The sequence below is a fragment of the Lissotriton helveticus genome, chromosome 4_1, assembly GCF_964261635.1.
Source record: "Lissotriton helveticus chromosome 4_1, aLisHel1.1, whole genome shotgun sequence".
Classification (NCBI taxonomy): domain Eukaryota; kingdom Metazoa; phylum Chordata; class Amphibia; order Caudata; family Salamandridae; genus Lissotriton; species Lissotriton helveticus.
This window is the reverse complement of record NC_136063.1, coordinates 1,563,644,186-1,563,670,663: the sequence shown is the minus strand read 5'-3', so window position 1 is coordinate 1,563,670,663 and position 26,478 is coordinate 1,563,644,186. Positions and strand designations below refer to the sequence as shown.

Below are 26,478 nucleotides of genomic sequence, written 5' to 3'. Positions count from 1 at the left end.
GGGGGTGATTTTTTTTTACCGTCCTTATGCTGTGATGGACAGTTTAAAGACCTCCTACTTTAAATATGGTGAACGGTTGGATGGCTGATTTCTGAGGGCCCATACTGCCTCAGTCGTTGGAGGAAGGCTTACACAAATGGAATACCTAAATCTACCTGCCTTGCTGGATTTGGCGTGTTCATTGAAGAAATCCTGCTTTGTGCCATTTCTCTGGTTACAGGTAGTTTTTACAGCAAATTATTGATCTATGTGAATCTTGATTTTGAATTAACAGTTTTTTTTTGTTTCCCTACTGAAACAAAAACAAATTGTTCATTCACAATTCTCTTTGCTCAGGAGGAGACCACAGAGCCAGAGAGAGGCGTAGGTGGTCTTCTACCGAGCAAACAGTTTTCATAGTTCACGATTTGGTGATAAATCCTGGTTGCTATGTTTTGAGTACAATGAAGAGCCCAATCATGAGGTCGAAGATTAGTGGGAAAATGTTATCAGATGGTGGACTGCAGGCATTTAGGCCTCTGGGAGTGTAGTTGTCCTGCGCTCGGCCATCCTGTTCCGCCAGCCACAATCTTCGGGCTATCAGTGCAGTCCAACAAGTATCTAGACCTGATATGGAGCCTCGTTTGGAGTAGTGTCGCTACATTCCTATGCTACCAGTAATGGAATATCTGACAGACGCGTCGTTTAGGAAGTAGGAACAAGGGTGCCAATGCAGGCTTGCACTGTACCATGCACTGATGGAGACGTTTGTCACACACAGCTTGCCTGAAATCAGTAGAATTGAGATCCCAACTTCAAGCAATTTAAATGCTTTTAGAAATACTGATGGATCAGACTAATTTCCTTTTCATATAATTCATATAAAATACAAAATTGATCAATATATTTTAACTGAGGCCCATTCATTCCACTGAAGGACCATGTTCATAATGTACATATTGCATACATACTGAAGTATCTTTTGACCTGGTTCCACAAATTGGTACCAGTGCAGTGCAGGTTCGCTCTGTCATGTTCAGTAACTGATTAGTGAAATAATGTAATTTGCCTCAACCACCAATTGTTAAACTATTCTTTGAACCGACGGCCTCATGGTGATGTTTGTCAAAAAGACAAATGTTATTGTTGCACTGGTGGGTTGTTGCAAATGTCTGGAGAGAATAGCCCAGGTGCTAAAAACAATTATGTAATCTCACATAATGGTCAGAACAGGACACACCAATCCATTGAATGATCAAAGTGCATATGCTGGTGAGTGCTTTGTTTGTGGCAAGATCGAAAAAACGATGGATTAAACCCAGATCTTTGTGACTGAGGGTGAATGTATGCATTGTTTAGCATTCCGTTCAGCCTCTGTTCTTTTTGCTTTTGTTTGTGGCAAGAGCGAATGGGGCAGCTTTGCCCCAGTCCTGAGCTTTGCTGCAGCCTTAACTTCCTTGGTAAAGCACCTCCTAGGCCCCGCCTCCAGTCTCATCTTCCTGCTGCACGCCCTGACACATCCTAATGTTTTTACGGTCTACAACAGGTAATCCTGCTTCAAAAAGCAGCCTGTCAGGTGCTGAGGTGCAGACAGAATGAGAACAACAGAGCACACGAATGTGCGCAATGAAGCGGATGAAATAAAGGAACACATTCTCAATGTGAAGTGCATGGCGCATGATCAAGTGCAGCCTAGCTCTGTTGTTCATGGTTAGGCCAGACTTTTTATTCAAAAGTTGTTCTTTGTTTTGTTAATAGCTTTAGCGCCGTTTGGCAAGTCTGCATGAAACTTTCAAAAGAAAGCTCCTCCAATTTGGGTTTCAGCATGACAAGTTCTGTGCATATCCGTTAAGGGGAGGGAAGTAAAAGGGGGCCTCCAACAAGTGACTTTCCCAGTTTAACTTCTTTGCTGTTTTCTGCAGACCAAGCAGCTGAATTGCACCAAACTTGGCATGAAAATAAAACTTCACCCAAGAAAGGAACTTTGATTGATATGCTGTAAATTGCTGAGTGTTTTTCGAAAAAATTGCATTACAAAAATGTGTTTGACGAGCTTCAAAGGGTTAAAAAGTTACAGACACATTGACTGCTAGCAGATGGCTCGCCAACCTGGGTTTGAGGATGATCCATACACCCATATAAAAAAAACTAAGCAATGTGATTGGATGACAACATTTTTTTCCATCATCCATTTTGGGTTCATGGGCCTTACTGCTGGTCCACAAACTCTATCCCTCTAATTGACTGGACACAACTCAGAAAAATCTGTTTGAAGTTGCCATTACAAGAGCAGTGCTAGGCCTTCGCATTCTGAAAAAAAGTGAAGGAGCCATAGGGCCAGGGATGGCATCTCCATACCTCCTTGCTCAGATCGGTGAGAGCTAAATGGACCCTCCAGTTGTCAAAATGCTTAAAAAGTTGCTTATGCCACAGAGCTTGTATTCCCTGAGGCAGGGGCTGTGGACCTACACCTATGCTTCAAAGTTTGAAAACCCGGACTCAGGGTCAACAAAAAGGGCAAAAAGGGCCCCATCACCCCTACAGAGTTCCCTGATGGGTTGATGAACCCAGTACTTGGTTCGCAAACCATGTCAGAGGCCAATTAAGATCTACAAGTCTCTAAGGGTTTGAAAACTCCTCCCTCAAATGAATTATTTAAAAGACAAAAAAAAACAAAAAACAAAAGGGCCCAGTTCCTGTTTGGCCATTTGAAGGCTGTGCGCAGCGGGTTGGGTGCTGGGCCTATACCAAGCAAAGCGGGAAACCCCCATTGAGAATGGGAATTGTTTCAAATAAGTTGAATGTAGTATGTAAAAAAAAAATACAGAAATGAACTGAATTACAGTTAGAGTGAAGTTATGGTTAAGATTGGTTAAAAAAACTTTTTTTTTTAAAAACCTCTGAAATCCACCTAAAAATACAGTTCAAGTGAAGGTGTGGGTTCCATAATAAAACCTAAAAAACATTGAAATTCGGCAGTTATCATTATCACAAGCATAACTTGCATAGCAGCGAAGTAATCAGAAGCAGCTCCTCCCTAATGCCGGAGGTGCGTTAACCCACTGAATCAGCAAGCGCAAAATAAAATGATAATAAAACAATATTATCTTTTTCTTTTCCCCACTGACTGAGCCAGGGTGTCTTGGGCAGTGCGGGGCCAGGCCGGGCCATGGCAGGGAGGAGAAGTGGTAGGTGCACTGTAAAGTGCGAGTGCCAGTTTGGCCGGCCGTCTTATGCCGGCCGAACAGACATGCGCACTTAGGTTTCTCCAACCAGCTGTGCTGCACAGCCAGGTTGCAGAAACAGCACAGACTCCAAGGCACTATATGAGCGGAAGACCAATCCTGGCACTGCTCTCATGCTATTAAGAGCAGCGCCAGGATTGGGTGGAGAGCCTGTGCTAGTGTCCCAGGGACTGCTGGGGCACCATCAGGAGAGAAGAGGAGTACTGAGGTAGCCGGTAGCATTGGCGACAGGACACGTACTTTAAAAAAATAATATTATAATTTCTCTAATACTCCCGCCCTCCCACTTCAGTTTTGTAACAGCCGCTACTGGACGTAATCCATCCATCACACTCCATATGCAATGTGTATGACCTCATAATACTTACAAAAATAACTAACAACACCTAAAAGCGCAACGTCATTAAATAACAACAAACACTACATTCATAGTCATCTCAATCATAGTTTTAATGGTAATAATCTATATTTTTGCCCTGGCTCGCTGTTTTCTTGTATGCCTTTATCGTCTAACATCCCTTTAACAAAGGTTAAAGAGATGTTATATTTAGGTTAAAATGTCAGTAAAATATAAAATTTTAAACCAGCAAACCACTGACATTTACCAGTTATAGTTATCTCAACTAAGTATAACTTGTGCCCTATAGTAACTAAAATTCCATGCACAGTGTTGTTATCAATGATGTCTTTTCAAATATCATGAATGATATTATGAAACCAGTCACTGAACATGCGATGAGTGAGGTAGTATGTGAGGGTGCCAGCAGTGCCTGGCCACGCTGCAAGTTATTGTTAGGCTCCTTTGAGTCCCAAGGGACGTCATGCTCTGATATACTGGCCCCAATACAAAGAGAAATGTTATGGCTGCCATGAGAGGACACAGGGACTCAGTCCCTGTGTCCTGAAAACTCAAACAAAATAAGGTATAAGGGGGCAGGTTAGGAGTACTATGAACCCCTAGCACTTGTGGGAGAGGGGACCAGGAGCAGGGCCGGACTGGGAAGCACAACCCCCCTCCCCCCCGGGTGCCACCGAGCTCTTTGCGAGGGCCGGTTTTGCAAAATCGGCCCTGTAGCAAAATCGGCCCCCAGGGGCCCAAAACCGGCCCCCACCTGTGCGGCGCACCGGAGGATTGCCCGGTGCCCGCTATGGCCAGTCCGGGCCTGACCAGGAGAGACCCATTGGGCCAAATATTTTTTTTAAACTTGGGTTGCTGTGATCCCGCAGGACTCTCAGGAGGGCCAGTGTGACCCACTTCCACCCACAAGTCCCAAGTGGGCACAGGGGCTTGCACTGGCTCCTGCAAAAGACCTGTGAGATCAGAAAAAAGGGGGTGCATGAGTGGCTGTATGAGTTGGCCCTGTGGCTAACCCACATCGTGCACAGTCAGTGGCCTTGTGCAGCAGGGGGTGGCAGCTGGCAGGTTGTTAAAGTTACATATGGTAATAAAATATTACTTTATGAAGAAAAACATAGAAATTCACTGAAAAACAAAAAGGGTAAAATGACGTTATAGTTAGGTGCGGTAATAATATCTTCATTAACATTTAAAAAATGTACAAATTTACTGAAAAAAAAGTTAAAGTTACGTTATAGTTAGGAAACATTTCTATTTTAACGTTAAATTTTAAAGTAAAAAAACACTGCAATTCAATAGTTATAATTAACTAAAATATTTTAACTTTCGCCCTCGCCATGCATTTCTCATGACCCATGAACATAAGATCCACGGCTAACCACCTTATCTTCAGAAGACTATTCAAGAATTGGCTCTTCCCCACATAACCACCATACTCAAACATAAATATAAAGCATATTCCTCTGTATATAAGCATTTATTTGGACTATAGATGTGTACCTACATATGTGCAATGCTTTTTATAAACGTGTATAATAATTATGTTTTGAAAGATATAGATATTTGTTAGTTCTGCTCAAAAATGTAAATTTTACTTATAGTTACATTATTCTATGTTTAACATGTATTTAAGTGACAGCATAATTAAGTAAATCCTTTTATTATAGCTATTTATCTGCAAGTGCTTCACTAATGAATTACAAAAAATCTAAACAAATACATTAATTTAAAGTACAACAACACTTGAAAGTCTGAGTTTATTAAATGTACTTTTAATCTACACATATTACCTTCCTTACGCATATATATACATTCTATTTTCTTTTTAAAATATGTTTTTATTATTTCCAAAACAAACCGATATAAACATTATTAGGATATATAGGGAAGCAGGAAGGCACCCAATGAGGTTACAACATAGTCGTACCGAAGAACAGGTGACATGACATTGATCCATATGCCTCCAGTATTACTCTGCATTACAATAGCAGCAAATGTCAACAGGCACTTAGACAACACATATATTAGCATTGTGGATAATGTACAAAAAAAGGGGGGAATTAAAACAAATAAAAATAGCCCCTCTTGCCGCACCCTTGCTGCTACTAGGCGAACTCCCTTCTCTCCCTCTTATCCCTCCCCGTCCCTGGTGTATCACACATAAGCAATAATTATACCAACGGTTAGGGGCATCACGAGTAGGGACAATGATGCTATATTACATCAATCAACAATATATTCTCTCAGCATCAGAGGCTAGTGCAATCAGAGAGGTCAGGGATACATACATCCAATCACAGAATATAAAGCTATCCGGTCTGATCATCCGGAGCAGTGTCTGGGATTTTGAGCAAGACTACTACGTTTTCCCAAGCCCTTGCTGCCTTTAGCGCTTTTTCACTATTTGTCTGTCCGTTTAGCTTGTTGTAATCTAACGGTTCCCTTGCACTCTGCCCAATTAAGGAGATCAGTCTGCCCCCTCTGAACGCTTGGGCCCTTCTTGGATTTCCAGTGGGCGGTAATGTCTCTTTTTGCCAAAAGAAGGCCAAGTCCAAAAACTTACTAGTAACCTTGTTCTTGGAGGTATGGGGGAACCAGTGCAGCAGGCAAAGGCCTATAGTGGGCTCTACATCCCTACCTGTGATTTCCTGCAATATTATAACCACCTCTTCCCAATAGATCTCAAGCTGGGGGCAACCTCACATCATGTGACAAAAATCTGCACCCACTGTATTGCATCGTGGGCACAATGCCAAATTGGTATCGAAATGTTTGCTCATTTTTGTTGGGGTAAGGTACGCCCTATGTAATATATAGAAATGCACCAGCTGGAAGCATGCATTTCGAGTACTTTTCCACGCCCGGTCGATCAGCTCAGCTCATGTTTTCTCAGGAATCTCTTAGCCTAACTCCCCCTCCCATTTTTGCCGTAGTGTCAGTAATGGAGGCAGTGCCTTGTGCGTCATACGCCGATACAGGCTTATATATACATTGCATGTACTTATGAATCTTTATATTTATTACTTTGCTTCTAATTTAGCATATCCAATGCACTACTCTATATCTCACCTATATCTCTCACAATATATCCTCTACCTCCGGTCTGACTCATCTCAAGCCTCTTTCTACTAATCTCTCCAATGCACTACCCTTTTTCTCACCCTATACCGCTCTCAATATATCCTCTACCTCTACTCTCTGGGTCATCGCAAACCCCATTCTACTCTTTCCAATGCACTACCCTATTTCTCATCTTATACCTCTATGACTATATCCTCTACCTCCACTCCCTCATTCATACCAAACCCCCTACCACTACTACCACCCCCAAATTAACCCTTTCTAGACTCTTCCTTCCTCTACTCCTTCTTGCATCATCTCATACCTCTTTTACTATTCAGATCTCCCAAAGAAGCCTTTCGGAACCCTTTCCTCAGACTCTCCCCCATCACCACCCCTTTACTCACCCCAAACACCCTCCTACTGCCATGAACCCTAAAAAAGACCCTTCCCTCATCTATCCCTCCACTATTCTTTTTCAATCCAAATAACAGAATAACAGGTCCACCACTAAAAAGAATGTTATATTTCCCTATAATAATTCCCCACTAATCCTATTTGTGTTCCGTAGTAGCGTGCTACCCACCAAAAAGCACTTCAACACCTCATCAGGGGTAGTAAGCACTATATAAATGCAAAACCTTCCCTCTTCCATCCCTCCACTATCCTATTCAATCCAAATAACAGTCTAACATGTCCACAGCGCAAATTAATTTAATATTTCCGCAGACTAATTCACCACTAATCCTTTTTTGGTTCTGGAGTAGCGTGCTACTTGCCTAAAAGTGTTTGAATAGTTCATCAGGATTAGCAAGCACTATATAAATGCAAACCTTTTCCCTATTCTCTTCCTTCTACTGTCCTTCCCAATCCAAATAAAAGACTAACAGGTCACCGCTCAAAATGTCATATTTCACAATACTAATTCACCACTAATCCTTTATAAGTACTTGCCGAAAAAGTGCTCACTTCATCCCCTCTTCAGGGGTAGTAAGTGCTATATAAATGCAATTACAATACAATACAAATTACATCACTGATGACATGTTCCATGACATCACTGATTACAGTTTCAGGATGATCTGTTAAGTGGGGGGCAAATAAAAGGCGTTTTTTCCATCCAGTCTCCTATATGAATTTTAAGAAGTATTTTAGAAAAAGCAGCTGAATAGAATTACACCAAATTACACAGAAAGCTAGATCTTTCCTCAGAATTTTTTTTTTTCTGATTTGGTGTTAATCCACTCAGTGTTTTTTGAGAAATTAAGGTTCAAATGTTAATGATACATGGACGGGACCTAGCAGTTCCTCAGCAATCTGATTGACAGGATGTAACTTCAATAGATATGTTAAAGCTGCAATTTTGAGGACTTAGGGACTAGGTCTCAGTGTCCTGAGTTTAAAAATAAATCAAGTACAAGGTGGCAGGGTAGGGGTTGTGGGGTAAAGGTTGTGTTCTGAAGGAACCTTTGATAATTGTGTCACACAACTGTCCCAAAAAAGTACATCCACTTCCGCTCCTTCCAGGGAAATTTCGGGGTGATCTGTCAAGCAGGGGCTGAGAAAAAGGGGGGCCCCAAAATGCATGTTCCCCATACAATTCCCATAGGAAATTGAACTACAGCCAAAACAGCTGAACAGAATTCCACCAAATGTGTTGGAAAACTAGATCTTTATTAAGAAAGTGTGCGTGTGTGATTTGGTGTAAATCCAGTTAGTAGTTTTGGAGATATTAAGATTTAAAAGGTATTATTGACAGTTGGGCTGAAATAAAAACAATCTAAGCCTTCTGATTGGCTGAGGGTTATTTTTTTGGGAGGGAGTACATTACACTGGAAAGGCACTTTTTGGCACAGCTCGATGAATCTCCCTGAATTTTCTAAAACAAAATTCACTCATTTTATCTCCTTCATGGAAATTTTCACTCTGATCACTCAAGCTGAGGCCAAGTAATGAAAAGGTCCCAAAACATTGATTTCCCTTGTTAATTCCCATAGTAACTTTGTTCTCCGATATAGAAAAAAAAGACTGAACAGAAAGTTTGGCAGAAAGTAAGAACTTTACTTAGAAAGTGTGTTTTTCGTTGTTTGGTGTAAATCCGCTCAGTAGTAATAGAGACATTTGCATTTAAAGAGGTGCTCAAGATGGTCATGAAGGAGTTAATCTCCAGGAAAAGGTAGCGATAGTAGGACCACTATGGACTGTGCAACCCCCACATGGCTCCTGCCATAACCAAAATTAAAAAATGTCTAAAAATCCTGAGGTGAAAAAATAGGGAGTCAGCGGGCCATCCCGCTGTCTGAGTGGTAATGTATAGCACACTTTCACTGGGAACCCACTTGGTTCTCTTCTGATAAATTCATAAACAACAATAGTCCATTCACTGTTTAATCTTGTTTCAAGACTTTCATGTTTATTGATTTTGTTTCATCTTTTTAATTACTGCGAATCCTTTTGTATCCATGACATTTCAAATTAACATTTCCCATGTACCCAATGCATTTCGGGTCTATGATGACCCTTCTTCCGGGGTCTTAGGAAATGCAGACGTCCTCAGTTTCGAAAATGTCGACCAATCCGCTCTAGACCCGAAATGCATTGGGTACATGGGAAATGTTAATTTGAAATGTCATGGATACAAAAGGATTCGCAGTAATTAAAAAGATGAAACAAAATCAATAAACATGAAAGTCTTGAAACAAGATTAAACAGTGAATGGACTATTGTTGTTTATGAATTTATCAGAAGAGAACCAAGTGGGTTCCCAGTGAAAGTGTGCTATACATTACCACTCAGACAGCGGGATGGCCCGCTGACTCCCTATTTTTTCACATTTAGGAAAGTGTTTTCAGACTAAACACTAGGTTAGTGTTGCACAACAACGAATGGAGTAACCAAGAAGAAATAACAAAATTACCAGAGTGCTGGATGGACTCAATAAAGTTTTAGTAAAAATCCTGAGGGACATTTTTGTATCAGTCAATGGGGTACCATTCTACAGAAACCATACTGCTGACCCAGAACAAAATTGAGGTACCTTGCAATCTGGTTGGCCAGCTGCAACTGCTTATGAAAATGTTGCAATGGCCATTAGAGGACTTGAGGACTCAGTGCTTATGCGCTGAATTTTTTTAAGGGGGCAGGGTAGGGACACACTGACCCCAAGGCACTTATGGCGGACTCACAGGGACCCCACAGTAATTATTTAAAACAATTTATTAACATGTACTGAGGCACACCTGCGGGATCCAGCACAACTCTCCCGTGAGGTTCTCTGGTACTCGTGTCACAAACTTCCATCCCATGGTGCCATGTTAGCTTCACTGAGGAAACATGCAAAGTACCATGGGATGTAGGCTTGTGAGGCAGGTACAACAAGGGTACCATGCTAACCAAAAAAAGTTTAAAAAAAATGAAAAGGACAACAAGTACCACAAGAGTAACACGATGCATGGAAAAAGTTTAGAAAATGAAAGGGAGAAGACAATGTGGGTTCAGAATACACAGCTGAAGGCTAGGCACAGCATAGGTTGGAAACATCCAGGGTTTGGAAACTCCTCCTTGCCAAAGGTGGGTGTTTGCTGCATGCCCATGGTCCAGTTTAGTATATGACCAAAAATAAAAACCTGAATTTCATTGAAAAAAACGAAAGGTTAAAGTGTTAATGTTAGCCCCTATTTCTAACAGTCATTATAGTTAGGTTAGGTTCTAAGACCTTAATTCAAATTTTAAAAAGACAAACAAATTCAATGAAAAAACAAATGTTAAAGTGACGTTATAGTTAGGTGTTGGAATGAGACGTGAGCTAAATTTTAAACACCCAAAAATACACTGAAATACAGCAGTTATAGTTTTGTCAAAACCTATAATGTCTGCCGTTATCATGCACTACTTATGACCTCACATATTACCTCACTAATGACATGTTAAAATTAAAAAAAGGGACAAGAAAGTGGGGTGGGCATGTGCGCAAGGATGGGTGTAGGAACTGTCCAGTTGATATTGTAGTCTAGCCAGGTATAGGAATGAAGTATCTTTGGAAGAAGAGTGTAAAAGCTTTGATGAATTTCACAATCAGTTGTAAATCGTAGAGAGCCACATACATGCATGCATTGTTTACTGAGGATGGCCTAGGTGGAGTTTTTATTCAATTAAGTATATTTTAGTTAAGGCTTCTAAAAGGTGTTCAAAACTCAAGTAAGAATTGTACTTAAGAGGCAGAGGAGAGGATATGAGGGATTGCGGAGAGGCACGAGGGTGGAGAGTAACCTAATGGCTTATTGAATGGAAGTGACGGTGGAAGCATAGTAGATTTGGAGTGTATATTAGGTGTGGAGGAATTGGTGTGCCACGTGGAGTAAAGTAAATGAGGGATGGAAGAGAGGGAATGAAATGCGGAGGTGAATGTTTGGGGGTAGAAAAAATAGACTAACAAAATGTTGTTCAAGGACTTGAGGCATGGTGGACAGGGTGTAAGCGGTGGAAGAAAACATCCAAGGAGGGAAGTAGCGGGCATGGATGGTGGAGGACAAGTTGGGCAGGATTGTGAAAGCACCCGAAGGATGGAGAGAAGGTTATGAGAGCTGAAATTGGGGATGTGGGGGGTTTCAAAAGCACCTGAGGTCAACATAGGATGACAAATTCGGAGAGTGCATTGTGGATTGATTGATAAACGTATATTACAAAGCTGTGTATATTACTTTTCTTGTAATTTTTGACTGCTATGACGTCATTGTAATGAGTTTGTTTTTCAGAGGACTTGCATTTTGCCTCACAGCATCTTCAAAAAGTAAAAAAAACCTTCAGGGAGTGTCATTCTTCAGTGTTGATGTGTTTGTGTGCCAGTAGCACCTGCTCACGTGGATAGCCTTCTTTGTGCTATATGATATATACTCAACTCTGAATCAGAGCTAGTGATTCGCCCTTAAGTTGCATAGTCCCTTATCTCTCCAAAGGGTCCTCTCCGGTCAGGCGATTGTGGAACAAATGGGGACCCTTTTCTAGTGTAACTTTGGGGTGTAGCCCTTTCCAGAGACAAGTGACTTGAGCTTTAACTGACAGGCTTGGATTTTTAAATAGCCCATGACATCTCCATCCTTGGAAAAAGGGGGGGAAGTGGGGGCCAAAGGTATGGAGTTTGGCCTTTCCTCTGGAGAAGCTGTGCGTTGTTGATCGTTTGGTAAATTTGACTCTGTAGTTGCTGCAAGAGTGATGTGATTGAACCGAACACAAAATACACTGTACATTTTATTCGGAACACAGTTTCACGAGGTCTCTCTGTAATTCCATCTCTTGGCAACTCTTCAAAGTTCATTTTGAAAAATAGCACTATGAGACAGGCTAACCGAATAATTCATTTTTTTTCAGCTTGCTGTTTCTAATGAAACCTCTGGCTAAACTAATTTTCAGGATTCTCATTCCGATTTGCAAGATGTTGCTTCTCTCTTAGAAAGTCAGTTTCCAGAGTAAGAATACCAACTTTCGACTATTGGCCCGAGTGCCCAAAAGGGAAAATAAAATGATAATAACATATCGTTATTATCACTTGTTTCTCTCTCTTGTAGTCAGTGGTGGGGCGTGGCGGGGCTGGCCAAGGCAGGGAGGAGTGGTGTGCACTCCCAAAGCGTGCATGAACTGTTTTGCCGACCAAACAGTTCATGCGCACTTTGCATGTTCCTACCAAGCTGCATTACACAGCATGGCCAGTTCCAGTCTGAGAGCCGATCCACAGCGCTGAGACCAATCACAATGCTGCATTGCATTGTGATTGGCTCAGGGGAGCTTGTCTGCTTGGGTGCTTCCTGCTGCCGCCAGCCAGAACAGGATGATTATGAGGACGGAGGGGAGGCGGTGGCCAGCTGTTCAAGGTAAGTCCTTTTTTTTGTACTGTACTCCCCCGCCACACCACACCCATCCGGTAACGGCCACTACTGCATTTTAAGGACAATGGCAACCTTGTAGCAGATGGTTGCAAACTATGTGACATAAGTTCACGGTTATGTAAACTTTTCTACTGTGTTTCACCGGTCTACCACGCACAAGATATAGATGGTTCCATAAGTAACTGCCATTGTGACGGAAATGTGGATTGAACTACAAGAATGGTTAACAAAATAATGCAAAAGATCGAATCTGTTACAACATATAAGATATTGGTTGTAATAGCTGTATAACTCAGTTGCTGAGCATCTGATGCAAATATTGTTGTGAACACTTGAGCTCGCAGGTTAAAATTCCAGTCAGACTGGCTCATTCTTTCATCTCATCAATGTATCTCAGCCTTTTCACAGTTATTTGAAGTTGTAGGAACCATTAGTACTATCAATGATGAAACTGCATGAGTTCCCTACTGACCAGTTTGCTGCATACTAAGGAGCGGTAGAAAGCTGTGTCTCAAAACTCTCCCTGTTTCTGTAGAGTAGTCAGTCCAGCAGACAAGGCTAGGTAGGTCACAGGAGGTAGTGGAAAGGATGAGCTGAGATACAACATAAGAAGTTCAAAATGGTCAGCATAGAAAGTAATATTCAGTGAGAAGCATCACTTAGAAAAATAAATAATAGTTTAGTAATCACCTTAAAATAATACTTCAATAATAACTTAAAATGGTCAAACTGTAAAAGGTTATAATGAATATTGAAAGTCTTGTGATTTTAGCACTAATTGTTGCAGAGTTAGTGATGCCTGTGTCCCCGATGCATTGTGAAAAGTGGTGTGTGGTTGGGTTTACGGTTGAACCATGTCGGGTGAATTGTGTTTAGGTTCATCAACCATGTTGGATGAGTTTGTGTTCAGGTTTATGGTTGAACCATGTTGGGTTAGTTTGTGTGTAGGTTTGTGGGTGAACCATGGGTGAATGTTGTGCTTAATGTTGTATTTGAACCATGTTGTGTGAGTTTGCCCCAGTTTGGGACCCTTTCATAGGAAACAATGGTCTTGGGTTACCAAGTGATGTTTTTGCATCATGGATAGCTACAGAGCTGTCCAGAGTGCAGACATTTTTTAGTGAGTAACAGAGTTTAATTTCTCATGGAATAATTTGGGGTATGAGCCAAAGTCAAAAAAGTAGATTCAAAGTCATATCAAAGGTAAATTAAATCCTAGGAAACTTCCTCATAGCTTGTGTTCTGTTGGTCAATGTACATGTTTTAGGGCGAAGCTTACCAGAAAGTGCAGCTGTCTGATTTTCAGAGACTTCTTAGGGACATTCGGAAAGCTTCCCTGGAAATGTATTCCACCCATTGCTTGCCATTGGCTTTGTGTTTTGTAACTCACAGTTGCTTACTTTCCATTAGCTGACTTTAATGTGTTTTAGGTTGTCCAGTATGTTATTATCCCTTCTGTGGAGGATATCTAGTTTACTGTATTCTTTCACAAGTGTTCGCTCTCTGTAAGCAAGCTTTTACATTTTGTTCTTATCTTGTAACATTTGCTTTGCATTCAAAGACCGAGCTCAAATATCAGGCTCTGTCTTCTGAGGGAGTTTGGTGTTTACTTTTCTTTCTCTGACTTCAAAGTGTGATGATTTATGTGATAATCATGCTGGGTACTGGGGGTGTGCTGGAGGAAGGCTGTGTGATGTTATTTTCTTCTAGCATACAACAAAATGTAAATGTCTGTAATGAACTGTGCAAATATTTCAGAATATATGAGTATTAGGAAAGCACTAATAAAGCAGTCTTTTTGCAATTCTGATGGTGGAAACATATATTTTAATATAATCAAACCACACCTTCTACTCCACGACACTCTACTCCCCTTTACGCAATGCCACTCCGTTCTACACCACCCCACGCTCTATGCCACTCCACTCCTCAACATTCTACACCACTCCATGACAGTCTACTCCACTCTATGCTACTCTATTCTACAACACTCTACTCCACTCCGCTCCACAACACTCTACTCCAGTGTACGCCACTCCACTTTATACTCCACTCTACGCCACTCTACTCTATGCCACCCTATGACACTCTAATCCACTCTACGTCTCACCACTCAACAACACTTCACTCTAGGCCACTCTTCTCTATGCTATGACTATCCACTCTACGACACTCCATGCCACTTCACTCCATGCCACTTCACTTTAAGACACTTCACTCTACGATACTCTGTACCACTCTATGCTACTTTACAACACTCTACGCCACTCCACTCTATGACACTTGACGCCACTTTACTCTACTCTGCGCCACTTCATGCTGTTCCACTCAACTCTATGACACTTTACTCCAATCTATGTCACTCCACTCTATAACACTTTATGTCACTTCACTGTACAACACTCAATGCCACTCTATGCTACTCCCCTCCACTCTACTATACTCCACTGTATGCCACAACAGTCTACGCCTCTTTCCTCCACTCTACAACACTGTACTCCACTCTACACCCCTCTCTGCCACTCTACTCCACTGTATGCCACTCTACAACACTGTACTCCACTCTGTGTCACTCCACTCTACAACATACATGACACTTTGCGACACTCTACAACACTCCACTCCACAACACTTTTTGCTATTTCACTCCTCTCTGTGTCACTCCACTTTACGCCTCTCCACTCTACGACACTCTATGACACAAAACTCTATGGCATTCCTCCTACGCCACTTCGCTCTACGTCACTCTACTCCCCTTCACTCTATGATACTCTATGCCACTCCATACTATGCCAATTTACGACCCTCAACTCTATTACACTCCAATTTACCACCCTCTACTTTATGACTCTCTACTCTACGACATTCTATGACACTGACAACATTTTACCCTACAACACTCCACTCTAGGGCACTTTACCCTACACCACACCATTCTACGCCACTCCCATGCACACCACACCACTCTACTCTATACCACTGTACTCCACTCTATGCTACTCCAATTTACTCCACTCTATGGCGTTTTACTCTGCAACAGACTACTCCACTCTAGGTCCCTCAAACCTATGCCCCTACAATCTTCACCCTTTCACTGTATGACAATCTACTCCAGAACAGTCTTCTCCACTTCCTCCACTACACTTCACTCTATGACCTCCCACTCTACGACATTCCACTCTGACGCTGTACTCTGTGACACTCCACTCTACGATATTCCACTCCACTCTACGCCATTGTTATGCCACTCTCCTCTATGCCACTAACCTTTAGCCATGCTGAACAGGAGCCGCACTGGTGTACAACTTGGCTCAATTACTTTGGCAAAGCCAGTAACTTTTGCATAGACGAGACCTATAGTCAATGCTTGTTTGTAGTGCTTCTGCGTTTCCTGAACTCCCAGTACTAAATATGACTCAAAACTACTGGCTGCTGGAGTAAAAACAAATCCTATGTTAATGGCCCAAGGGAATCTTAGGTTAACCAACCGACAAGATCTAATTCAAATTCTAACTGTGCAGTGGCAGTTTCCTGCAACTGGGTTAGAGACTGGGGAATTGAAACCTTGATATGGTAAACTGTTACTGTCTTCAGCAGGTGAGTCACTCTTGTTGCTGGGTGGTGATGATGACCATAATTTAATAGGGCAATGAGAACCTTTATTATTTAAGAAACAATTCATTCTGTGATGAATGCAACATAAATGGAAAATGTTGTTTTCTACAAGAATAGACCCCAAAACAAAAAGGAAACTTCACAAATTGCCCCTTTTCAGAATTGATGGCATTGGTTTTACTTGTTGTAGAGCGTGGGTACTCACAAGCATTTTCCAAGGGGCCATAAGTTTGGTCTGTGATGTGACCAAGGGCTGCATTGATGCCAGCAGGGTTGAGGTTGGGCGGGGGAACTGGTGTTAAGGTGGGTGTTGGTGAATTGAAGCATAATTGCATGATGTGAAACCAGAAAACCTGGGATTAATCCCAGCTTCCCCACTTTATTAAATTGTGTGACGTTAGGCAATTGTTTGATTTCACTTTCCCATCTTTTTCTTCATTATCACAAAGAAGAGGACCTCAAAATAAATGACTTAAGGATGTGCATTGTACAAAACATTCTCCACTGTTTGATTTAATAAACTATATTGTTCATTTATAATAGGAACCCAGGTCACCCAAAGAGTGCACATAACTGATTTGCCTCTTTAGTTCACACCATTGTCATTATTGTTACGGGGAGGGAGGATTAATTAATGTTTATAAATTCATGTTTGACAACCATCACTTTTAAAATAATACTTGTCAATACACTGATATAATCTGATAAACTAAGGTGAAAAGGTTCTGCAGGTTAATTAAATACACTTTTTGACTATCATATATTTACACTTTTGCTGCACAATGTCTATAAAAAATAAATATATTCTTAAAGTTGAGTAGTGCCGGACTCCCTAGTTACTTCCTTTTCTTTAAAACAAAAACACCAAGGGGCCACATGTAAAGTTCAGGAGGGCTGCATGCGGCCCCCGGGCTGTACTTTGAATATCAGTGCTGTAGATCATTGGTGCCAGTCTACAAGGGGAACAAAATACTGAACTGAAGTACAGTTCCATATGTGTTTTGGGGGATGAGTTGGCTCTTCCATGTGCCACCCATAAGCGTACATGCGCCCAGCTGCGGCCCGTGCTGGGAGTTCCGTGGGGCAGACAGGCTGGGTGGGGGAGAGGCTGGGTGGGGGGTGGTAAACACCGGAATATGGATGATTGCAGGTAAGTAAACAATTAAATTTAAAAAACGAATTTCGTTGCGTGCTCTGCGTCGCATTCGATGCAGGGTGCGCTACGAAATTCTTTTTATTAATTTAATTGTTTACTTACCTGCAATCATCCATATTCCGGTGTTTCCCACCCCCCACCCTGCCTCTCCCCCACCCCGCCTGTCTACCCCACGGAACTCCCAGCACGGGCCGCAGCTGCATGCGTCCTGACAAAAGTGAGGGTATGCATGCTTGCTATAAGTCATCATGTTAAATAAGTGGACTGTTCAGTCCCATGGCAGGGTTTCCCTTCCAACGATACTGAGCAGTTTCCTATTAAATAACTAGTATAATACATATGTCGTTGTAGTTTTCTATTGCAATAAAGTTATCCTCACCTTGGCAGTAGTTCGTTTGAGTTTGTGCTGATGCTCCTCACTGGCACTTACTCTGTAACATCAGCACATATTTATGGCATTTACCACGTGGTGGCGCTGTGTTTTTTTAAAAACAGATGAGCAAAATCTTTAACAATTAAATATACAATTTAAAAAACATAATACCAGGGTGTTCAGGTCGTTCTTACTGCTTCAGGGCATCTAGTGCAGTCCAAATTGTATCATTTGTAGGACTGTAATGGTAAGTAGGTGTTGTTGGTACTGGTATTTGGCAGCACTGGCAGGGGCCTGAGCTGGCACAAGCAGTAGTGGCCTCCGGACAAATATCTTGGGCCCTGGCATTTATTATTTTACAAATTAAGCACTGTACCAGGGTCTAAGAAAACAAAGGCTTTAAAGCAATAGAAAGGGGTGGAGTGACTACATACCCCCTATCCTCCCAGTTGTCCAGAAAAATGGCACTCTGTTGTGCCTTTCAATAAAGCGCATCACTCCTGCTATATCAACCAGAACCATAGCTCTTAATACCACTTCCATTAGTAAATGCAGGGAAAAATATGCCCCTCTTTGCATCACTCTCTGATGTCTAGAACAGTGTCATTCCATCTTTCTGTAATAAGTAACAATATTCCTCTATCACTAAAAATAGAATTATGTTGAGCATTCAGTGCCTGTTCACAGTGCATCCAAGGCCCCCAGGGGAGTGTTAATACTGCACAATTCAATAGGCATGAACTTGGTTATTCGCGAATCCTAATAAAATGGAATTGCCGTGGAAGAAAGTGAATTTGTGGCTGTAGCTGTTTACGCGTGTACGAGTGCTCACACGCACCACTGTGCCTGCCTCTGCATGTGTGTGTCTTTGTGTCCGTAGTGGACAATGAGGATGAGGCGTGTAATTAGCTGATTTCCAATAGACATTTAATACAAAGCCAGCAACGTTTCTACTTTAACTTTAGTTCTGAGGGCTTGGTTGTTGTATTTATATGTACGGCAAGTTAGCTAATTTTGGAAAAATTTAATTTTTCTTAATAATTCTCTCACTTTTTAGGTGGCCTTCGACGAATTTAACCAGATCTAAAAACTATTAACATTTCTCTACCATGATTGGGAGCATGCTAATCATGCTAATGCCTAGATGTTTTTTGTGAGCTTACATTGCCTTTGTCATAGGCCCTCTACATCAATATGCTGTAGTTTTAGTTTCCTGCAAACAGGATCAGGACCATAGCTATAGTTTGACACTCATAGGCACTTACTGTTCACCACAATGTAAAACTAGCTAAATATGCCTTATGTTTCAGTGCTTATGCAGCAACATTAAACTGGGATACTTTGCCAAACTGTATGTATGTATGTGGTATTAGTAGTCATAGTCACTTTACCACGTGCACATTTTGTAAATCTGTATCTATACAGTGCTTAACTTGTAAAACAAAAAATAAAAGTGCAAGGGCTCTCCTCAGGAGGCCACTGCAGCTTGCACCACCCATTGGCCCTGCTAGTCCTAACAGTGACAGTACCAACACAACTACTAACCATCATACTCCTACAAGAGTGGCAATTCAGACTATTCTAGGACCCCAAAGCTATGAAAATGGTGTGTGCGGCTGGTATTAGTCCTTTTATATGTTTATTTAATTAATAAACAACTGTTGTGCGCTCATTTAGACAAACAGCATCACCATGTGGCAGACTGTCATAAGTACCGGTGTTGGCAACTAAGTGCCGGTGACGAGCACTGGAAACCACAGGCTCAAATAAAGCACAGAAGTATTTGACTACATATTAACTCACCAACTGTACTAACAGTAAAGGGAGAGTGAAACCCTGGGCCTCTTTCTCAGTGACTTCTAACTCCAGACCGTCGAAGCAGCAAAACTAATAGTTCATTTAAGCTTCTTGTCCATAAACTAAGCTGGTGGTGCCTTAGACATTTAGTCTTAGGCCGGAGACACTTCCTTGATCTGCTCTCCATCAGAACGATTATGAAGATTGAGATGTCCACTCCCTAAACAGGGAGTGTAGTGTGAGTTTGCAACAGACTTATGGCTGATACTCACAGGTCATACACCCTGGTACCAGCCAGCCCCAAGGACATAGGATTTGCCTTCAACTTCTACTAAAGTTTGGATCTGAGTGTCAATGGGCCACATGTCTCATCTACAGTACCATCAGGGGTAACAAGCGCTATATAAATGCAAACCTTTTTCCCTCTTCTATCACTCCGCTATCCTTCTCAATCCAAATAACTGACTAAACTATCCAGCACCCAAATTACTTTCATATTTCACTTTACTAATTCAACACTAATCCTTTGTGGGTACCGGAGTAGCGTGCTACTCGCCGAAAAAGCACTTCAACGCCTCGTCAGGGGTAGTAAGCGCTATATAAATGCAATAACAATACAATATCAATAAATGATTACAGAAAAAACTAAAATATGTAACTACATTTGAGTCTTGGCGAAATTTGATGTCACATAGCAGAAATGTAAGCGACAGGCGGAAGCAGGCATGGCAGCTCATGTTTATAGCAATGAATGAGTAAAAGCAAATGTTGATGCCTCATTGGTGTCTGTATTCTTTTGTCCAACATAAAGACAGGTGTCTGATCTGCTGCTGTCATCACCAAACACATGCACAGCCACAACTACACGTTTCTTGCCTCTCTCCGATGTCTCACCTCCATCCCAAGGAAAACAGAGGGATTACACACAGCAGTCCAGCCCATGACATTTACGACATAAAGCACTGCTTTCAGGCAGTAAACCCTTTTACTCAGGGTGGGGTAGAGAACTGTTTCCCACCCCCCAGGCAGCCTTTTTAAGAGATCCGCATTCCCTCCGCCCACAAACATCCAGTGGAATAGTGTATAATTTGAGTGTTTATATTTTTCTTTTGACTGGAGTTTCTGTGGCTTAGCCCTTTGGCAACCCTTTGTTCTACCGTATAATTAACTGTACACAAACTATAGGTTTGTATGTGAGGTAGGGCTGTAGAATATTCTGTACCGAAAGGCAAGTTTCCGCTGGGACTTTAAGACCAAACGCAAGGCAGAAGAAGAACATAAAGTGATTCATATGGGATTATTGCCCACTCACGAAGCCCACATTTCTCGTAAAGGCATGAGTTTTACACTTGGCAGAAATCCATAAAAGTGCAAGAGCCCCTTTGGTAACCAAGGACAGTTCTGTGGCCTGTGCATTACTGGCTTCCATCTTAAACCATCACAGTTCATGAGGTGCTGATATCATACAGAGGAATGAAAACGTCATTTTTTGTTTCAAATCTTTTATTTCCATCTCAGTTTACACATGCAATAAATGAAAATAATGGAGTAACATAGGTAATTACATTTTAAGGGCACAATTAAAAAATAATTTCAGCTCATAGACCCTGCGCAGGTACAAAAAGTACCATCTGCTCACTGCAGACTAAAGGAGTGGTGATTGCCTGTGGAGGGCCATTTTGATTACTCCATTGGAGAGGGAAGAATTTACTAGGCTAATAATTATAGGTGTGCAAGCTCAGAGTCCCGGGTTGATGACTTTGGCAAGTGTTATTATTAAGGGAGATGTGGCCAGGGCTGGACTGGCTGTAGTGGTCACCGGGCGTTTCACTGGTCCTCCAGGGTGGGGGCCGGTTATTGACCCCTGGGGGGCCAGTTTTGTTACCGGCCCCCTGTAACAAAAGCGGCAGCTGTGAGATGGGAGTGGTGCTTTCCACTAGCAACCCCCTCGACTCCCCCGTCCCGGCCGAACTGTTTGCCAGGGACGTGGCCTAACAGCTGAAGCTGTCGACTTTGATTCTGGGGGACCTGGGTCAGATCCTTGACCTCGCCTCAGCATCCTGTGATTATGGGCAAATAGCATGACCCCCATACCTAAATAAAAAATAAAAAAAAGTTGTAATGTCTGGTTCTCATGTAAAGTGCTGCAGTGCCCTTGGGCCAAGTTCGCGCTATATAAAACTGCAGAAATAAACGATTACTTTGGAAGCTGGACACGCATAATGCTTCCTTTCAAATGTGGCAGGGTTAAGTAAAACACACACACACACATTTTAAACAGTTTTGAAATAAAATATTGCAAGTGTGGGAGTACAAGTTAAAAAATAGTCAGCTGTGACCTGTCCTTATGGGCTGAGGGGCCATGCCCCCTCAACATTTGGCCACTATAAAGAGTGTCTGCAAGGTTGAGCAAAGGTCAGCCTGTCAGACACTCATTATTTTCAGGTCAGGCAGCTATGAGCTAGACATGCCCTAAATGCGCAGACTCCTGGTTGCCTGCACTGAACTTTGCCGATCTGGAGAAGTCACAGCTCATGTGGGTGTGGCCTCTTCAGCCTGGCAAAGCACATCGAGGGGGAGCATCACTGATTGCCTTGGACCTAAGCACTTCAGTTCTAAGCCCGGAAGTGCCTAGGGATGAGTGTGAAAATCACTGACACCTGGTCATATTCTACTCTGTGTCGAGCCCTCCTGGGATCACCGAGGCAGAGTGCTGCACAGCTATGTTTGATTTTATTTTTAATGTTTCGTGCCTGCGAGCATGTGTGCATGAATATTTGGGAGTGAGTGTTGTGAATGGGTGTGTGTGTGCGTGCATGTGTGGAAGTATGAGTGTAAGTGAGTGTTTATGTGTGCATTTGTGCCCTGACCGCCTCGTCCCTACTAAAAGTACAGGCTGCCACTGAAAATAGTAGGGATTTATTGAAATAATAAAAGCAAAACATACTGTAATCGGAACTTTAAATAAAGCACTGTCCCTACCATAAACAAAGTGCGATGGATGGATGGGAGTTAAGAAAAGAACAGAGAAGGACAATTTCTATATGGAACCCCTTTAGTGTATTCTGAGACTGGACACTATGGTCATCTTTACAAGTTAGACTGAATAGGTACCGTATTTAGTATACGTGGTTAATACCATTACCCCTAAGTTAGGTATTTAACACGAGTGGTAAATACCTCCTATTTCACCTTTTTAACTTCAAATGAGGCATAACATGCAGAATCGATCTTTAAAACACGGAATTTCGCATGTTTTGCCTTTCTTACAGGCCTTTCGTCCGATAAATTTTGGCAGGTTTGACCTGGAATGTTTCAGGGCAGCACTGTGATATTTGTCACAACATTTGTACTTCTGATCACCGTGCAAACGTGTTTGTGCAGGGAATCTTAGTTTACCCTGCACTTGTAATCAGGGCCTATGTTGCGGGTTACCTTTATGAATGGAGTTATGAGCTCTGCTATTCTATTTTTTTTTTTACTTCTGCATAGGTGCTGATAAATTGAGCTTACAGTGACTGTGCTCCTGTACAGAGCGCACATGACCTACATAAGTTTGGTCCCTCTCTGTAGAGTCAGTGAGCAAAACAATGACAAATGAAATGCAAGCCTAGGTAATTTGCAGTTTCTAGGATTAATTTAAGCATTCCATCCATCAATTTTAGGTCGAGCCTAGGCAGCACAAAGACCTATTGTTATCTTCTCTATCGACTTTTGGCATGCCAATGAATTGCCATTTGTTCATTGTTGTGCCATTTAGAAATCTGGGTTTTTTATTGGTGCATTGGGTCTGATTCTCCCACCTTTGTGTGTTTGGGTCACGCCCAGGCGATTTCACTCATTGTTTGCTTGTGTTGGCCATCCCAATATGTCCGCGGTTCCCCCTGGTCATCCTGATCTGCCTTTTTATTTTGTAGGCTAACAATATCGTTTTAGGCTTTCAGGCCGTTTTACAGAGCAATGCTCTGTTCGGTACCTGCATATGTAAATGTAAATGTAAATGTATAGGCATTTATATAGCGCACTACTTACCCGTAGGGTCCCAAGGCGCTTCGACCGCTGCGAAACCCTTCCTGGCTTCCCTGAGAGATGGTCCCTTAATGGGTATCTCCAGGGTGAGACCAGGCATCCCCGGCGGTCTGGTGGGGCCGTTAGTGAAGATGAGGCAAGCTAATGCCCAGAGTTGCCGAGTGTGAACGCTGATCAGAGTGGGCACCGAGGCGAGAGAATTATCGAGTCCGCTGACCCTGGTCCAGAAACCTGCCGCGCCGGGAATCGAACCCTGGTCCCGGGCCGTCCTCTGCTCTCGGGTCTGCCGCCTCTAACCAGTGAGCCACACTACTTCACTAATAGTGGCGATTTCTGTCCGGTAGCTGTTGAGCTATGCCAATAGCTCTAACTCAAAGAAATGTGAGACCTATTGCATTTCTAATGCTTGTTCTTTCTTTCTTCGCTTTGGCTGATAGTCACATTTTGCGCTCTGAAACTTTCCCCTCTTTTTCTTAGCAGAAACCTTAGTATGCAGAGATTTAGAACACAAGTATTTTGGACTGGGAAAACTGGCATAGTTTTTTGTATGGGTCCCAGATGAAAACCACTTGTATGTGACAGTCTAGATGCTGCTGTTAGTCCTTTCTTTTCATGATTGCCTAGAATTGCAATCTCTTGATGAGATTTCTTTGAAGTGCTGATGATCAATAGGTGATAGAGAAAAAACTCAATTACCTGTGATTTGAGATCACAATGAAAGGACTTAAAGAACTACAGGAGCTGATAACGTCAGTAAGGTAACAGTCCCCCAACTCAGCATGGCTACCAGAGGAATTCTGTCTGAGGGACGCTTGAAAAGTTCTCCTTATCTGAGAGGGCTACGGCAAGTGACGTTTGAACACTAAAGTCAGAGAAGTCAGTTGACCCTGGATAACTTGTCTGGACCAGGATGGACAAAAGAGACTGGTGTATATCTTAAGCATCTCAAGACGCTGTTCAAGAAACTGGGCGTTAAGGGAAAGGAGAGAAGTCCTTATGAGTGCCCAGCATGTTTTGTCATATTTCACACTCAATTCAATTCAATTCAATTCAAAGATGCTTTATTCGGTATGTAGAAATACAACCATATAGCAACAAACATAAAAAAAAAGATAAATACAACATACATATATATGAATTTGGTTTGCAAAATACCTTGGTTGCTTGAATACATTATACATTTGACAACACATATCCGACAATCTTTAAAATACTTTTTGGTACGTTTGTCGACTAATGTATGTACAAAATTTAGCAATATCAAAGTACAGAATCAATTATATCATCTTCACAAAAGTTATAAATTACATTTGGGGCAAATTTCTATCTATACATGTACACTTGTCTACTAATATCTGTGCAAATTTAGCAATATTAAAGTTCAAAAATGATTGTGTCATCCTTACAGATGCATAGCTTCCATTGAAGCATACTTCCACTGAAACATGTGCAAAAAAAGGCAAGATAAAGTGCAAGGCACCATACCGTTCTTTCTGTGTACAATATACAATAGCAGCATTTGTCCGGCATTGGTATATGTGCAAATTGGCATAATAAAGTGCGGAGTGTCAATACCATCCTTCCCAGGGTGCAATAAGCATTTAGCAGCACAAGTCCGAATACTTTAAGAATCTAACTCACTACGTTCTACTAGCTGTAAGTGATATAAATGGTAGAAGTATTCAATTTCTACATAATAAAAAGTTCAAAAAAGAAAAGAGCATCATTGGTTGAATTCATACGATGATTGATTTTCTTACAGAAATACATTTTAAAATATAAGTGGCCACATGAAAGCATACATCTGGAGTCTCTAAATTAAACATCAGTTGCATTGCTGCTTGTATACCACGTGTATTGTATTTTAAAAAGATGGGTTTCAGATAAAATTTCCTAAGAGAAGTATAAAAATTACAAGATAACATAAAGTGACAAGTGCTCTGTTTGGATTTATCGTCACAGGGACAAAGACAGGTACCGGGTTTCTTAACCACGGGGAAAGCCACTAAATGAATGATGCACAATTCCCAACCGGAGACGGGTCAATACAAAACGGTGGGAATTAATACTAACAACAGTGAGATAAGTTTGGAAGCCTTCATTAATGTTATATTCCAGGTAGAGATTAAACGTACTTTGTTTTACATATCTTTCCATTCTAATCCCTGCTGTATATTTGAGGAATGAGACTTTAAGCTCCCACTTCGACAGCGTAGACCCTGTTGTTAGATCTTTATAGATGTTTAGACCATACAATGTCTTATACCAATGTTGTATGTGGCTTAACCAGGGGATATTTGATCGGCGATCGAGTTTAATACAATCAGTTATCACATCCTGAGTAAACTTTGTCTCCTCCTTTGCCCAAATTGAGCGCCATAGGGATAGAGGACGTAGAACAATTAAATCATTAACATAATTTATGTCAAGTTCCCTATGTATTATCTCAGTTGAAGCCGTAGCCGGGGCACAAATTAATCGTTTTAAAAACACATTCTCCTCTCGCTGGATCAAGTTAGCACTCTGGGCATCATGCCCCCATACCCCGGCCCCGTATATGGCTGATGTAATACATCTTGCATTAAATATGGACAACATTTCATGAATTCTGCGACCCCCTAATTTGGCGGCAAATCTAAAAATACAGCTTGTATTCCTGACCATTTTAAAAAGGACACTTTTTTGTTCATTGGCCCATCTCCCGTCTCCTGAAAAAGTAATGCCTAAATAACAAAAGCTCCTGACAGATTCTAATCTCTCCCCATCTAGAAAAAAGGGCTTGCATTTTCTTGGTTTCTTACCACATATCATTGTAACCGTCTTTCCTTTGTTGATTTTCAGCTTCCTACTTTCAGTAAATACGTGGAACTGATTAATTAGATGTTGCAATCCGTTATGAGTCCTGGAAAGAAGGACCGCGTCATCCGCGTATAAAAGAATTGGGATTGGGTTACCATTAATGGTGGGTGCATCTGCATTAGTCT

At 41.7% G+C, this 26,478-nt stretch overlaps 1 protein-coding gene across 2 annotated transcripts in view; it reads left to right on the top strand.

Annotated features, from left to right (window-relative positions):
* Positions 1 to 26,478, top strand: part of TNS3 (tensin 3) — an 851,445-nt gene that overhangs the window by 154,369 nt on the left and 670,598 nt on the right. The gene's annotated exons all lie outside the window — the stretch shown is intronic.